The sequence below is a fragment of the Gorilla gorilla genome, chromosome 19 (assembly GCF_029281585.2).
Source record: "Gorilla gorilla gorilla isolate KB3781 chromosome 19, NHGRI_mGorGor1-v2.1_pri, whole genome shotgun sequence".
Classification (NCBI taxonomy): domain Eukaryota; kingdom Metazoa; phylum Chordata; class Mammalia; order Primates; family Hominidae; genus Gorilla; species Gorilla gorilla.
The window spans coordinates 98,347,418-98,353,417 of record NC_073243.2 but is presented as its reverse complement, the minus strand read 5'-3'; positions in this window follow the sequence as shown (position 1 = coordinate 98,353,417).

Below are 6,000 nucleotides of genomic sequence, written 5' to 3'. Positions count from 1 at the left end.
CTTGACCAAATTAATTTTATCAAGCTTTCTCAGATGTAAAATGAAGATAATTTTTACCTCACAAGGTTGTTCTGGGACATAAGTGAGACACTGTGGATATTCCACCTAAGTTGATGAATGTTGGCTCTTTTTCCTACTGTCTGCTCCAGCTTGTAAAATAGATCCAAAATGAAGTCTTTACAGAAAGAGATGAAATATTATATGAATATTATATGAATCTTTACAGAAAGAGATGAAATATCTTACAGAAATATTTTTATAAATATCTCTTTTAAAAAATAATTTTTTTTGTTTTTGTTTGTTTTAGATTGGAGGGGCTGATCATTTGTTTGTTTGAGACAGGGTCTCCCTCTGTCACCCACCCAATCTGGAGTGCAGTGGCAGCACAATCATGGCTCACTATAACCTGGGACTCTTGGGCAGTGTTTTCCCACCTCAGACCACTGAATGGTTGGAACTACAGGTATGTACCACCAAGCCTGGTCAATATTTTTCATAATTATTTTTTTGTAGACACAAGGTTTCACTAGTTGCCCAGAGTGATCTCGAACTCCTGGGCTCAAGCAATCTGCCTGTCTTGGCCTCCCAAGGTGCTGGGATTACAGATGTGAAACATAAAGATATGGTTTGGCTGTGTCCCCATCCAAATCTCATCTTGAATTGCCATGTGTGGTGGGAGGGACTCAGTGGGAAGTAATTTAATGATGGGGGCAGGTCTTTCCTGTGCTGTTCTCCTGAAAGTGAATAAGTCTTACAAGATCTGAGGGTTTTAAAAACAGGAGTTTTCCTGTACAAGTTCTCTGTCTCTCTTTGCCTGCTGCCATCCATGTAAGACATGACTTGCTCCTCCTTGCCTTCTGCCATGATTGTGAGGCCTCCCCAGCCATATGGAACTTTAAATCCATTAAATCTCTTTCTTTTGTAAATTGCCCAGTCTTGGGTATGTCTTTATCAGCAGTGTGAAAACAGACTAATACACACCGCACCTGGCCTATTTTTGGTTTTTAATAAACACAGTGTGGAGAATTCATGACTATAATTTAGAACAGAAGGAGTTTTGAGCAGAAAACAATTTTCAATGCTCAGATAAAGAAGAGTGATGAGAATACTCATTTCACATACAGACATCACACTTAATATCACTTTCTGAGAAATTATTAATCATAAACATAAAGTCATTATGAGACAGAAAATACCACAGGGCCCTTGTATCCCCTTTTATAGATAGTGAGTAGGGAGCCTGCACATAGAGAAAAGAGCCATATCCTACCAATTCCATTAAGCCTGTTGTGTTTCCAGAAATATGCCAGCAGTTGGCAAATGCTCGTTGGTTGATAAACTGATGGACTGGTTCATTATAAAATGACAGACAGTATGTGAGATTGCTACATGGAAAAACATTTCTAACCCTGGCTAAACATTCCTACCCTGAGTAGTGAGTAGTTCTCCACCCTTTTGCAATATAGTGTCTGCTTCTCAGTTTTTGCGTCTACGTGGATGAACAGGAGGCAGGTGGCAGGAGTTACACTCATGTTTTGGTTCTAATTGGCACTTTTTAAATTTTCTGCAAAATAAAAGTCATTTTGTTAGCCAACCCTCAAGCAATTGACTAACTGATCCTTTTAGCAAGTTGGCAGAATTTTTCTAGGATGGTTACAGTTTAGAAATGCTGTTTTTAAGGAGCCCCATAGGGCTGATATTGAATGACTGAATAGCTTGGAGAAACTTAAACTAGAACCTCCTGGGATTTACTAGAGCTGCTGGAAAGTGTATTTCCCTGTGCTTTCTAATGAATCAACGTCCACTGTTTGCTATGTGAAGAGGCAGGGCATCATAAATGGTTAATAGCACATTCTGGGAAACAACAGATCTGGACTGAATTATGGCATCCAATCCCTGCTAACTAAGTGGCTTTGGGCAAGTTATTCAAACTCTCTGAGTCTTGTGATCCTCATCTATAAAATAGGCATGGACCACAATATTTATGAGGGTTAAATAAGTTAATACTGCAAAAGAGCTTTCTCAAACTTTAATGTTTAGGCAAATCAGTAGACATCTTGATCAAATGCACTCTGGTTGAATAGGTGTGGTGTGGAACCCAAGAGTCTGTGTTTCTGACAGACTCCCAGGCAATTGCAGTATTGCTGGCCCTCAGACCATCTTTTCGATAGTAAAGCTTTCAGGAAGTCACCTCAGTCCTGGCACATTGGAAATACTCAGTAAATACTAGATGATGATGATGATGATTATGACGATGATGATGATGATGGGTTGCTTAAATGCCTAGAATAAGAGAACTCTGCAAGCCAGCCTTCCCTTTAGCTACAGAATGTCTCAATAACTCTCTACCAACCCTCAAGACCAGTGTTTTTCAAGAGAAGTTTGCATATAGGAAAAATATGGTAACATTAACACCATAGACTGAATAATGGCCACTCAAAAATATCATGTTCTAATCCCTGGAACCTGTAAATGTTACTTTACCAGAAAAAAGAATCTTTGCAGATGTGTTCATGAAGTTTAGAATTTTGAGGTAAGATCATCCTGTACTATCTCAGTGGGCCCTAAATGCCATCACAGGTGTCTTTGTAAGAGAGAGAAAGAAACTAGACTCATATATGGAAGATAAAGTGATGAGAAGAGGCAGAGAAGAGTTAGATTACAACAAGCCAAGGAATGCCAGAAGCTTCCAGAAGCTGGAAAAGATCAGAAAGCATCCTCCCCTAGAACTTCCAGAGGGAGGACAGCTCTGCTGACACCTTGATTTTGGACTTCTGGCCTCCAGAACTCTGAGAGAATATGTTTCTATTGTTCTAAGCTACTAAGTTTGTGGAAATTTGTTACAGCATTTATAGGAAAGGAATACAATGGTTTAATTATTTAATAAAACACTTATATGTATACAAGCTAAATTACTAATATCTCAAAGTTGTGCACTTTACAGAGTAAATTATTTCTCTTTATTTAAATAAGGATTCTGACCTTCATGAAAAGCATAAAGATACTAATGTATATTAACAATGAGATTTTATTTTTAGGAAATTAGAAAAATCATATACAGTCATCCTTTGGTATCCATGGAGGATTGGTTCCAGGACATCCTTCAAATACCAAAATCTTGCAGATGCTCAAGTTTATTATATAAAATGGTGTAGTATTTGTATATAATCTATGCACATCCTGCTGTATGCATAATACTTGGCACACAGCAAAATTCAAGTTTTGCTTTGTGAAACTTTGTGGAATTTAATTTTCTGGCTATTTTTGATTCATAGTTGGTTGAATCCATGGATGTGGAACCCACCAATATGGAAGGCCAATGGTACTATGTTTCTGTGTAAAATGTGGAAGGTGTCAAAGAAAGTTATCCCCCTTCTAACAGGAGAAAAGGTCATATGAACTATGAATTATAACTTAGAGATCTGGAATTGAAGGGAACTTTGTTTTCTATGCTTCACTGGCCTACATTATTCTTTCACACTTCAAGAAACACCCTTGGAATTTTCAAACAAGCATCTTTGCAGTTGGAGTACTGGGGGAGTTTACCCAGAAAATGTCTAATGCCATCCTTGCCCTTGGGTGCTCAGGATTCACCTCTCTGCAAACCCTCACATCTGAGGGTACTTGGTTGCATCAGCAAGCATCCTACCTGCTGTCCCTGAAAGAAACTGGAAACAAAATGAGCACAGTTTGTCTTTTCAAAGGTAACCACATGTTAAAAGGAATTTTAATGAGAAAAACTTACAACCCAGAATTCTGTGCCCATCAATTATATCTTGCAAAAAGGAAGAGGTAATAAAGACTTTTCCAGACAACAAGTGCTGAAAAATGCCAGCAGAAATGCTCTTCGAGAATGTTCAAAGAAAGTCTTAAAGCAAAAGTCAGATGGTAGCAGATGCAAACTTAGATCTACACAATGTAATGAAGAGTGAAGAAAATGAAAATAGTAAGATAAATATAAAAAACATTTCCCTTATTTTTAATCAGTCTAAAATGTAATTTACTATCACAATAAGTAGTTTTACTGTATTATGGGGTTTATAATGCATGTAAGAGTGAAATGTATGACAAAAATAGCACAAAGGATGAGAGAGGGGAAATTGTAAGATTCTTATACATGAGGAGATACAATTTGAATGTAGACTGTGATAAGGAAAGATGTATATTGTAAACCTTTGTAAAAGAAAAACTGCACTGGACACTTATTAAAAATGGCAAGGAAGACTTTATTCAAGACTACTGAAATGCGGGGGGGGAAGATTGAACTTAACGCCATTGAAGGATTTTTAAATGCTGGTGTGAGTTAATGGCCTCTACTGGATGACAGTGGAAAAGAGGTAGTCAATGTGATTAGGGCACTTGTGTTTGCTAATTGTCACTTATCAAAGGGAGGCTCCCTACCCTCCCATAGATACTGGGAGATAGAGGCTCTATCTATCTTTCTTGATTACATTTCAAAGGGATGGCTCCCAGATTCTTGAGAAAGATTTATATTTTAAAAGGGCAGAGAAAGAATTTACCATTGCAACTTTTCTAGAGAAAATGCCCTTAAGAAAAGAGAATCAAGAGTCTATGGTCAGAAAAAAGACTAAGGTTCAGTCAATCTGAGGGGAACATTAGAGCTGTCTTGGTCACCTTAGGACATCCATCAAAAGTAAGTAAAAATAAGTGAGCTGTAATTACTAGGTAAATATTGGAGATAAAATGGAATCATAAACAACATCCAACTCAAAAGCAGGCAGAATAAAATGAACAGAGAAGAGATGGGACAAGTGGAAAACAACTAGTTAGACAGCATATTTAAATCAAACCTTATTTATAATTATGTGAAATATAAATGGTCATTAAAAAAACAGAGGTTGTCTGACAACATTAAAAAGCAAGACCTAACTAACTATATGAGAAACTCACTTTAAATATGAAGGCATGGGTAGTTTAAAACGCTAGAAAATAAAAGGGTACATAGATAGGATCAAAATAAATCTGTAGTGGCTATATTAATATCAAACCAAGAAACATCAGAAAAATAAATATTGCCAATGATAAATAGAAATAACATTACATAATAACAAAGAGGTCAAGTCACCATGAAGATGTAATAATTCTTAATTTGTGAATTATCTGGCAGCAGAGCCTCAAAATCCATGAAGAAATATGCAGCATCTTCTCAGCAGCATTTGTACCATCTGGGAGCTTGCTAGAGATGCAGAGTCTCAGGCCCTACCCCTGACCTTAAGGTTAAGGTCAGATGAATTAAGAATCTGCATTTATAACAAGATCTCCACATAATTAAACTGCATCAGAAAATCTAAGAATACTGATATACATTATGCCACATTTCTAATAAAGAACAAACACTCAGGTGGTATGTTTGCATAGCAGTTTAAGAGAATGTGGCAGTTTCATGGTTTCATAGAGTAACAGCATTCAGCATTCAGCAACAATAGTATATAATAGAGATTTGAAAATTGAGGAATACTTAAAAGAGGCTTTATATGAGAAGCATTGCAGTATAACATTCTAAAAAGTAGTTTTCACCACCTCAACTCTCTTTAGTTATAAATTGCTCGAAGGATTTTTAACCACAAATGTGTATTTTCCAGTTATTTTATTGGTGGGTGTTTTTGTTTTTAATGGTACCAACTAGTTCCAACATTATTCCTGCCTTATCCTTGGGGGATACATTCCAAGACTATCAGTGGATGCCTGAAACCATAGATAGTGTCAAACCCTATATATACTCTGTTTTTTCCTATACACACACACCTGGGATAAAGTTTAGTTTATAAATTACATACAACTGTGATAAAGTTTGGTTTATAAATACACACACACCTGTGATAAAGTATAATTTATAAATTAGGCACAGTAAGAGAGAATAATAACTAATAAGATGGAACAATTAAAACTATATACTGTAATGGAAGTTATGTGAATGTGGTCTCTCACTCTCTGAAAATATTTTATTATACTGTACTTACCTACTTTTGGACCTTGGTT